General features: G+C 36.8%; 1 long non-coding RNA gene across 1 annotated transcript; it reads left to right on the top strand.

The window, feature by feature from the left end:
- The first annotated feature begins 424 nt into the window (after positions 1-424).
- LOC309804354 lies at positions 425-9852 on the top strand. The gene is made up of 2 exons (XR_014294115.1): positions 425-460; positions 9637-9852. It is a non-coding gene; the product is annotated as an uncharacterized lncRNA (long non-coding RNA).
- The last annotated feature ends 1261 nt before the right edge of the window (positions 9853-11113 follow it).

Raw genomic sequence — 11113 nt, 5'->3', positions numbered from 1 at the left:
TCTAGATATTCCAAGAGAATTAAGTACCTGGTGCTTTCTGTGGCACTCTCAATAATGCACACTTACATAAAAGTTTCTTTCTTCCAGGTCCCACTCTCTTTTTCCTTCTCTCTTCAAAAACAAACTACCTGCATCAAGCTTTGTCTCAGCCTCTGCTTTTGGGTGAACTCAAAACAAAACAATGAGGGCTTCCCTGGTGGCGCAGTGGTTGAGAGTCCGCCTGCCGATGCAGGGGACACTGGTTCGTGCCCCGGTCTGGGAGGATCCCACATGCCACGGAGCGGCTGGGCCCGTGAGCCATGGCCGCTAAGCCTGAGCGTCCGGAGCCTGTGCTCCGCAACGGGAGAGGCCACAACAGTGAGAGGCCCATGTACCGCAAAAAAAAAAAAAAAAAAAAAAAAAAAAATGAGCAATGGTCTGGGAGCACAAAGGAAGGCCACTTGAGACTGGAATAAGATAAGTAAGTTGTCTTTGGACTAACATTATGTTCAGCAGAACACATGTTGATTGAATGATTGATTGATTGAGTGAATAAAGAAAGGAGCTATCATCTTTCTAATCTGAACAATAGGCATTTGATGACTTTAAATCTACAGTACCCAAATTCAAGTCCCCTTTGGCTACTTGGAAAGGCAAAAGAAGAAAATCAGAGAGAGTAGGATGGTTAAGAATCAGATGAATAAATGCAGTAACCAGATGTTCATGTTAAATTTAAAATTAATGTGGTGAAAAAGTATGTAGTTTGTCAAGAGAGTCCATGGAATGGAAAATATTAATAACAAGAATGTCTTATAAATGATATACTTCCCAAACAGCTGAATATACAAGATAAATTCAATTTCAAAGCCCTTGTGTCATTAACAAACTACTCATGATTTTCTCACTAAGTTTATGGATTCTCCAGGACCTTCTGTGCATTGCCTCACATGGTAAAGTTTCATTAACTTCTCTTCCCTATTTTGTTATTGTTTGACCTCTGAATTAATCTGTCTCTGTAGAATTTCCATCACTATTGTTTTCTCCAGACCAAATAAAAGAAGAGTATATTCAATTTGAGTGAGAAATGTTGCACAAACACTCACTACTTCCAGTTTTATTAGGAGTTATTTGTAGGCCAGCAAAAGTAGCAAGGAACAAAGCATTCCATTTGATCAGTAGTTTTCATGTTTTAACAAGAGGTTTCATGGAGAGTTGTTTTATTGGTGCAGGAGGAATGAGGCAGGAACTAATTATTAATTTCAAATTTAGGTAAAACTAAATTAAACAAGTGCAATCAGGTTGGAGTACAATAGCTCAGAATAGAAATGAACCCTTCTTAAAAGAAAAGCCATTTGCCTTCCCTTGTTGTCAGTTACAGCATGCCTAAGGAGAAGGCATAAAAATTCATCTACTCATTTCCCTTTGAATTAGGTTTATTCATATAGCAAAGTGTGAGGAATCAGGTTTGTGAATGTGTGAAGTGAATCAGAAACATACATGGGCCATGTGTATCTTTAACTACTCCATTGGGTTGGCATGATTTCCACTTGTGAGGAGTTTGATCTTACAATGATACTCAACACAAGTAATATTTACAGATAAAATTTACAAGTCATGCTAATTGTTATATTACAAAAAAACCAAATTGGTGAATTGTGCCACATATTTGAAGTTTAATCTGTGTATCTCTGTATATTTGAAAATATAATCCTATTATAAATTATGTAGTCATCTGTTTTACGATGTTTTCATTAGAATTTCTACAAGTCATTTGTAACATATATAACAATCTCTTCTTTAAATGCTATTTCTCTCCTTAACATGTTTTGCCTGTTTTCTGTTTCAAGCCAAGTAGTAAAGGCATTATTATTTTTAAATACCTGTATGTACTTTTCTCTTTGTATATCTCAGCTCTTTCTTAAATTTTATTTATCATATTTCTTTCAAATCTGCCTTGTGAAACATAATAAACCTTTGAATCTGTAAGTATGCTTCTCAGTAGTTCCAGATTGCCACTTAGCTCCAGGGTGGATAACTAAAACTGCTGTAGTGCACAGTATTCCCCAAAGATGCATTTAATCATTTGCTTCATTCTTGTTTTTACCTACTCTGAACTTCTACATCTTAGGTCAGGAAAATTCCACCTTATTTAGTGGTCTAAGAATAACAGTTCTCACCATTATACAACCCACCCAGATTTCAGTTCCGAGCAGAACTGAAAGTCAGGGATTTTATTCTGCTTCATTCATTGCCATATCCCCAGTGCCCAGAACAGTCCTGGCACAGAGTGGGAACTCAAAAAAAATATTTTTGAGCAAATACATAATCATTAATTGTGGTACAGTATTAAGAAAAATTATCATTTTATTAATTTGTGACAAGTACTCCATAAAAAGTATCAGGTCTTTTCATTTTAATTTTGAGTTGTTCAACTGGACCTCTAGCCAACAGAAAGGCCCTGCCATTTGTTAAACAGTCTTGAAACTTTCCAAACCCAAAGCTCAGCTGGTAGGCTGAGCTTGGTAGAGCTCACCACAGTGATACGTTTATACCTCTCTCACCACAGCCCTCAGGGTAACCAGCATGAATCTGGTGGTCAGCTGTCTGGGACAGTTTGAAACATCGTCAGAGCTGCTGGGCATATTTCATTTTATCTCTGCACCCTACCGCCTCACACATCCCCTCCAACCCCCACCCCCAAATTTATGCCAGATTTGAGTCTGATCCTCTTCACAGAGTCTGATGTGCTGTATCAACCAAACACATGCTTAGCCACATGAACTACAATAATACATATATTCACCAATGCTAATTTGGAGTATTTCCTCACCAAAGAGTAAGTGTTAATGATAAGTCAGTGTGGCAAAGGAAGAACCTCTGTCCTGACCTGTAAGTGAGGAGCATTTTCTGCATATAAAAATCATATTGGAGATATTTTGAAACTCTCTGAGTGGGAAGAATATCTAAGGGTAGGCTAGATGGCAGAATCAAGAAAATAAAACATATATAATGACCTAAATATAAGAGAAACATATTTCTCACTCAGTTTTAGTTCTTTTGGTCTAACTGCTCTGAACCATGTTCTTCTATACATGACTTTCAAGGTTGTTTGGGGGGAAGTCTCCATTCTAATCATTTGGAAGAAGAAATGCATGACTGTGAGGGATATATTCTTATTGGTCATACTTGGAAATTGTAACTCAATTCTGCTCACATTCAATTGGTAAGAACTCAGTTGCTGTACCTAACAGCAAAGAAGACAAAGGAATATGGTCCAGCTGAAAGTTCATTAAGAAGAAACAGATTGTGGTGTCTATGAACATTCACAGTTCAGGTCTCCTGCAGCAGAACGTATAATTGACTATGGTTCCCAGCTGCTGTGCCTCTGGGCCCACCACTGTATAATGAAAATTATGCCAAGTCTAATACTATAAGTCATCAAGGCACACACTTTAGCATACCTTCTTTCTTATCTGAAGCCTCATCCATGAAACATTAAATAAAGACATATATGCAGAGTAGAGTGTAGTGGTTTCAAGTATAGATTCTGGAGCCAAAAGGTCTGGATGACCTTGGGCAGATTACTTAACCTCTCTGTGCCTGTTTCTTTATCTTAAAATGGAGTGAGTAGTATGTATGTTGCACAGTTAATGGGAGGATTGAAAGAGTTATGCATGTAAAATACTTAGAAGAGTGTGCGGTGCTTCTCCACTATAAAACAATTAGCTATTATTATTCTGCCACTATGCTCTATGGGACTCTGGGTTTTTTTGAATGATCTTCATAGTTGTCAGGGTGAGGTTCTAGATGTTTTACCCCAGCTTTCAGGAAAGAAGCTTCAATTTTATCAGTTTATTTATTGACTTCTTTGTGGGACACAAGTCTATATCAAGGTTTCAAGGTTTGCCTCAGTTGTAAAGAGCTACCTTGGCTAAAGATATATCCCTCCTAGGAGTATATCTGATGGCTATTCAAGGCAGAGGTATAAAAGCCTCACCACGTCACCCACTGCTGGATAATTTTGGTAGACCTTATCTACTACAGCCCCTGGTGGATATAGGGAAGGCTTGGTCTAGCCTGCAATGCGGACTTCCTTCTTTTGCCAAGGCTTTCTTCCTCACTCTCTCTTTCATTGGGGTCATTAGCCCTTCATGAATACACTGCCCACAAAACTTCCGCTCAGCACTCAGTGTCTGCTTCTGGAAAACCCAATCTTGAAAGCACTTCTGCATGAGATTCTTTTTTTTTTTAAATTTATTTTATTTTATTTTTATTCATTTACCTATTTATTTATTTAATTGGAGTATAGTTACTTTACAATGTTGTGTTAGTTTCTGCTGTACAACAAAGTGAATCAGCTATATGTATACATATATCCCCTCCCTCTTGGACCTCCCTCCCATCCCCTGCCCCACCGCCATCCCTCCCATCTAGGTCATCACAGGGCACTGAGCTAAGCATCCTGTGCATTACAGCTGGTTCCCACTAGCTATCTATTTTACACACGGTCGTGTATATATGTCAATCCTAAGCTCCAAAAAATCTACAAGCAATAAATGCTGGAGAGGGTGTGGAGAAAAGGGAACTCTCTTGCACTGTTGATGGGAATGTCAATTGATTCAGCCACTATGGAGAACAGTATTGAGGGTCCTTAAAAAGCTAAAAATAGAACTACCACATGACCCAGCAATTCCACTACTGGGCATAGACCCTGAAAAAACCATAATTCAAAAACACGCATGTACCCCAATGGTCATTGCAGCACTATTTGCAATAGCCAGGACATGGAAACAACTTAAATGTGCATGAGATTCTTAAAAGCAAACAACAAACAGGAGAAACCACTAGTCTAGTCTAAACAGTTTAACATCTTATAGTGACCTCTAATTGATTTATGAATTTAAGATTTTTCTGCAATAAGATTATAAATGTCTCAAAGGAAGGAACTTGATTACATAGATGGAGAGGCTTAATACCTACTTACTTGACTCCATTGTTGGTTGATCGATTAATTGATAGTCTCATGGAAACTTTTTATGTTAAATACATTAGCAGTATACAAAAAAGTTAGCACATAGGTTTATTTCTAACTGCTTAATATAGGTACCCCAAGTAGAAAACTTCAAATGTGCAGAATTTATCCTAATTGCAAAAAGGAAAGAAACAGGAAAAGATTTCCTAAGTTTAAAAAATAAACTGTCACATGTCTATTAACCAAAGCTTTTAGCAGTTATTTACTACCTTGCCCAAATTCTTTGGCCTTCTCCATCATAGCCAGACAGATAATAATCTACTTAATACAGCCTCATATGTCAGTGTTTGTCTCGGCTTTGAGCATTCAGGCCCAACCTGGCAATGCCCCCAGGAACCAGTGGAGCCTGCTGTAACAGGATCTGCTCCCAGAGATTCTGTTGATGGCTCTAACAGTTGAATCTTCTTAATAGTGAACTGAGGAGACCTTCAAGATGGTCGAGGAATAAGACATGGAGATCACCTTCCTCCCCACAGATACACCAGAAATACATCTATACATGGAACAACTCCTACAGAACACCTACCAAATGCTGGCAGAAGACCTCAGACTTCCCAAAAGGCAAGAAACTTCCCACATACCTGGGTAGGGCAAAAGAAAAAAGAAAATACAGAGACAAAGGAATAGGGATGGGACCTGTACCTCTGGGAGGGAGCTGTGAAGGAGAAAAAGTTTCCACACACTAGGAAGCCCCTTCACGGGTGGAGACGGGGATGGCTGGGGGGAAGCTACAGCTTTTTTTGCTATCAAAAAAACAAACAACCCAATCCAAAATTGGGCAGAAGACCTAAATCGACATTTCTCCAAAGAACATATACAGATGGCCAACAAACACATGAAAGGATGCTCCACATCACTAATCATTAGAGAAATGCAAATCAAAACTACAATGAGGTATCACCTCACACCAGTCAGAATGGCCATCATCAAAATATCTATAAACAATAAATGCTGGAGAGGGTGTGGAGTAAAGGATACCCTCTTGCACTGTTGGTGGGTATGTAAATTGATACAGCCCCTATGGAGAACAATATAGAGGTTCCTTAAAAAACTAAAAATAGAACTACCATATGACCCAGCAATCCCACTACAGGCATAGACCCTGAGAAAACTGTAACTCAAAAAGAGTCATGTATCACAATGTTCATTGCATCTCTATTTACAACAGCCAGGACACGGAAGCAACCTAAGTGTCCATCGACAGATGAATGGATAAAGAAGATGTGGCACATATATACAATGGAATATTACCCAGCCTTAAAAAGAAACGAAATTGAGTTATTTGTAGTGAAGTGGATGGACCTAGAGTCTGTCAAACAGAGTGAAGTAAGTCAGAAAGAGAAAAACAAATACTGTATGCTAACACATATATATGGAATCTAAAGAAAAAAAAAAAAAAAAAGAAAAGAAAAATCGTTCAGAAGAACCTAGGGCCAGGACAGGAGTAAAGACACAGACATAGAGAGTGGAGTTAAGGACACAAGGAGAGAGAAGGGTAAGCTGGGACGAAATGAGAGAGTGGCATGGATATATATACTACAACTGTAAAATAGATAGCTAGTGGGAAGCAGCTGCATGACACGGGGAGATCAGCTAGGTGCTTTGTGTCCACCTGGAGGGGTGGGAAAAGGAGGGTGGGAGGGAGAGGCAAGAGGGAGGAGATATGGTGATATATGTATATGTATAGCTGATTCACTTTGTTATAAAGGAGAAACTAACACACCATTATAAATCAATTATACTCCAATATAAAAAAAATAAAAAATAAATTATACTCCAATAAAAATGTTCAAAAAAGAAGTCAATAAATAAAAACAGATTTGGAAAACTACATGTAATGTAAAGGATGAACAAAGGGTTAACACAAAAAGAACTCTTGGGCTTCCCTGGTGGCGCAGTGGTTGAGAGTCCGCCTGCCGATGCAGGGGACATGGGTTCGTGCCCCGGTCCGGGAAGATCCCACATGCCACGGAGCGGCTGGGCCCGTGATCCATGGCTGCTGAGCCTGTGCGTCCGGAGCCTGTGCTCCACAACGGGAGAGGCCACAGCAGTGAGAGTCCCGCGTAACGCAAAAAACAAACAAACAAACAAACAAACAAACAAACAAAAAAACAACTCTTACAGATTGACAAGGAGATAAACACTCCATGGAAAAATGGACAAAGGATATTCAGAGGCAATTTGTGAAAAAATGGAGATGCTCAAACTCACTAGAGCCTGAGGAAATGCAAATTAAAGAAAGCAACAAGGTGATAGATAGCCTTATAAGTAACAATGTCAGAACTTTATGAGTGACATCCACTCCTGCCAGGCATGAGGGGAAAAGAATATTCTCATACTTTGCTGATGGAAATGTGAATTGTTATAGGTTTTTTTTGAAAAGAAACTAGAAATAGCTGTTAAAAATTAAAAATACATATATCCCTTGACTTAACAAATGTTACTTCTGAGACTGTTCTAAGGAAAAGCATCAGGATTTAAGATTATATGCTCAAGGATATTTCTAACACCAGTAACTGGGTAAAACCTGGAAGAAAATGAATGTGTGTCAATAGGGCAATGGTGAATAAATTATGGAACGTTCATCCCATGTAATATAATGTTTCCATTAAACAAAAAAGAAAGGGATTTCCATGAGTTATTGTTGCATGAGTAAAGGAAGGTTCAGAAAAGTTTGTAAAATATGATCTTATCCTTATAAAACAAAAATGCATTCCCTGCCACATGTTTATATATGGAGAGATGTTTACATATAATTGTATAAGCATGAAGATAAATGAAGGAAGATAAATATTCTAGGTGTTTAACATGGATAACAATGAGAGAAGGAGGGAAAAGGAGAAAACCAAGCAATATAGAGAAAGAAAACTTGAAAACACTGCACTAGAAACAACTCTAGTATGATCACATCGACGCATTTATAGAAAACCAGATTTGTGTATATGTGATCAACAATTTTTAAAAAGACTTCTGACTTTCATGAGAGAGAAAGATATTCGCACAATAAATATCCCTTTATTTTCTTTCTCTTTTTTTAATTGAAAAAAAACAGTGAACTGAAATCTGCCTCAGTAAAACTTTCAATGGGCTTCATTTTTTTTTACCCTTTGGAGAAAAAAAATCATAGGTCTGCCCTCTTATAGATTACACTCCTTCAAATATTTTAAGACAGCTCTTGAAATCCTCTTAGGATGTTTTCTTTACCAAGCTAACAATTCTTTGTTCCTTTAAGAGAGGAGTTTCTCAGACTATTTGCCATTCTGGCTTTCTTTCCCTGGATGCATTTAGTTAGTCAAAGTCTATCAGAAAATTGTGGCAGCCAAAACTTAATATCATACAGCACAGTTCATGGGTATTCTTAGTCTCCTTGTTTTGGACACTTTGTTTCTATTACTGTTTTCTACATTTGCAGTAATTTTTTAGTTCCTTGTTATATTATGAGGTCCATTGCAGTGGCATTTCTGTCAGGTCTTTATAATTTGACTTCTCTCCAGCTTAATTAGCCATTTACAATATACAGAATTCCTCTCCCCTCACCCTTCCACTCTCTTGTCCCAACAAGGATAGAATTTCCTCATTAATATCATGGAAAATGTTTCCCATCTGGCCTTTTTTAAGAAACCATTATAAGTAGGAATCTTACTCAGACTTTGAGTGACATTGTTCCACTTACTGAATACTGGCTCTATGTGTATACTTTATAGGGTCTCTGGGATCACTGCATGTAAAATACAATCTATGAAATAGAATTTTTATTTTTTCTGTTAAAATTTTATTTTTATAAAGGTAAATTGATTCAGAAAAAGGGAAAATTCCCCCAAAACCTTCTGAAAATTCACAGCAAGGTTGCTATTGTTATTGTTTGTGGATTTTGTTGTTTAGTCTAGATTTTATACTTTGTTTATATTGGGCTGAGTCTACCCACCTTTATAATTCCTGGGGTCTAGCTTCTTCTGTAATTACCTCAGAAATGCTGTCCTGTGGGACACCTGGCCCAAGAAATTGTGTAAGCTTTTTTTAAAAAACAAATCTGAATCTTATGCAGCTTCACAATCTTGTGTCAGATAAAGCCAAGAATTAATTTTGCAAATTACTGACACAAATATAATATACACTATAGTGGTTTATTTCCTGTAAAACTTTGATTTTCACTTGCATTATTTATGAAGAACTGATTTTTCCAGAGGTTCAACATACAATGCAAAAGTGAAAGAAGTTAGTGTGTACTCACAGATTGTTACATATAAGCAGTCAATAGCCTTGAACTGAAGTTTCATGAAATTTTGTCTCTCACCAGAGCAAGCCATATGTCACTTAGGAATTCATGAAACTAAGATGAATCTCATAAGAGATATTTTCCAAAGCAAATTTTGCTTGGGGTTCAGAATTTTTTAAATGAAAACAATTGTTTCAGGCTTTAAAATTCTGATGTTTCCCCTCTAGAACACAACTGGAAATTCCTTGAAGGAAGTGACTGTGTCATGTTCATCTTTGTAACCTCAGTCCCTAGTACCATGTTGATAGTGAGTAGGCCCTAAAGAGATGCTTGTGGATTGAGTGAATAATGAATGAATGAATAATAACCTGGGCCAACTGTGAAAGTGAGCATCTTATGACAATCACAGGCATTACATCAAAAAGACAGCAGAAGCAAGGTGAAGAGATGATCAGGGGAGCTACAGAGGAGGAGAAGTAATTGGAACACTGTTTGGGAGACCAGAAAAGAAGATGTAGCAGGAGGATGAGAAATCACCACGGACCACAGTATATGGCAGGAATGGGAGGCAATCAGCAACATGAGCAGAAAGCGAGCCAGTGTGCTGCTGGGAAATCTGTACCAGGGAGGGGATGTGCACAGTGTGTGGAAACAATGTGGGAAGATAGTTCTCAGTGCACAGAGCATATGTAACTTGTTAATTGGGGGATTTAAAAATTATATTTGATATATAAAATTAATAAAGATGATGAAAAATTAAAACGAAGAACAAGAAAATAGATGCAAAGAAGTCCTTAGCTACATGTGTTTAATGATCATAACAATTTATTATAAAATGCTTAGAGCTATAGTCATGCTCATGGGATGAATGATTTTCACGGAATAAAAACAGCTGTGGGGAAATCACAAACTGTAACAGTATCAATAAAAGCATTAAAATGAAAAGATGTACCTTGAAATATTATTCAAGTAGACAACATATATGCAGTTATCTTTTATGCTCTACATGGCTCCATTAAAATTTAATTATTAAAAAACAGACCATATTTTGTAAACAGTCAGTATCAGCCAACTTAACCTACCACACGAATTTTTTCAATGCATTGGTATATCTTAATAAATATACACTTAAAAAAAGATCATATGGCACCTTCTGTATTACAACTTGTTATAGAACAGGAACAGAAAATGCCACATAGCTGGGTTGGATGACTCTGGGTTTCACGTGAGAGCATCTGCACTATGACTATTAAAAATGGATCGTATGTAGAAGGAGTAAAAACCAGTGGTAACATGGGCTGTAGACACAAGGAAAATTTCATAGTAAAATCTAAAAAGGATAAACATCTTATTACATATTGTTACCAATATTTCTAGAAATTCTTTTTCTTTAATTTTGTTTTTAAAATTTTAAATTTCTTTTAAAAAAGAATTACCCAGGATGTGCAAGATGGATGCGTTTCACTTTTCTTTGAGAGTATGTGTATATAATAGCTTTTTAAGTTCTATAAGTATCACATTTATTGCTTTTGAATATATTTTTGTTTTTAATTTTTATCTAATTTATGATTTCTAACAAATTCACGTGCTTTATTATTTGTGGAGGGGCACACTAACCTAAGTTATTATAATAATGTGATATGTGACTCAATTAATACTGTATTTTGCGTTTACACAGAATTATTTTTTTTAGGTAAAATTTTTCTCATACTTTATTTCTTTTCCTCCCAGCAATTCTATGAGATAAAAAGATTAGGCAAAATAATCTCCATTTCAGAGATAAAGAAACTGAGAAATAACAAAGGTAAGTATTTTGATTAAGGTCATACAATTACTTGATTTCCTAGGGCTCTAATTCAGTTTTTCCAAATTGTCTTTCTTTGAAT

This window comes from Mesoplodon mirus (assembly GCF_964341445.2).
Source record: "Mesoplodon mirus genome assembly, chromosome: 5".
NCBI lineage: Eukaryota > Metazoa > Chordata > Mammalia > Artiodactyla > Ziphiidae > Mesoplodon > Mesoplodon mirus.
This window is presented reverse-complemented; position numbering and strand designations above follow the sequence as displayed.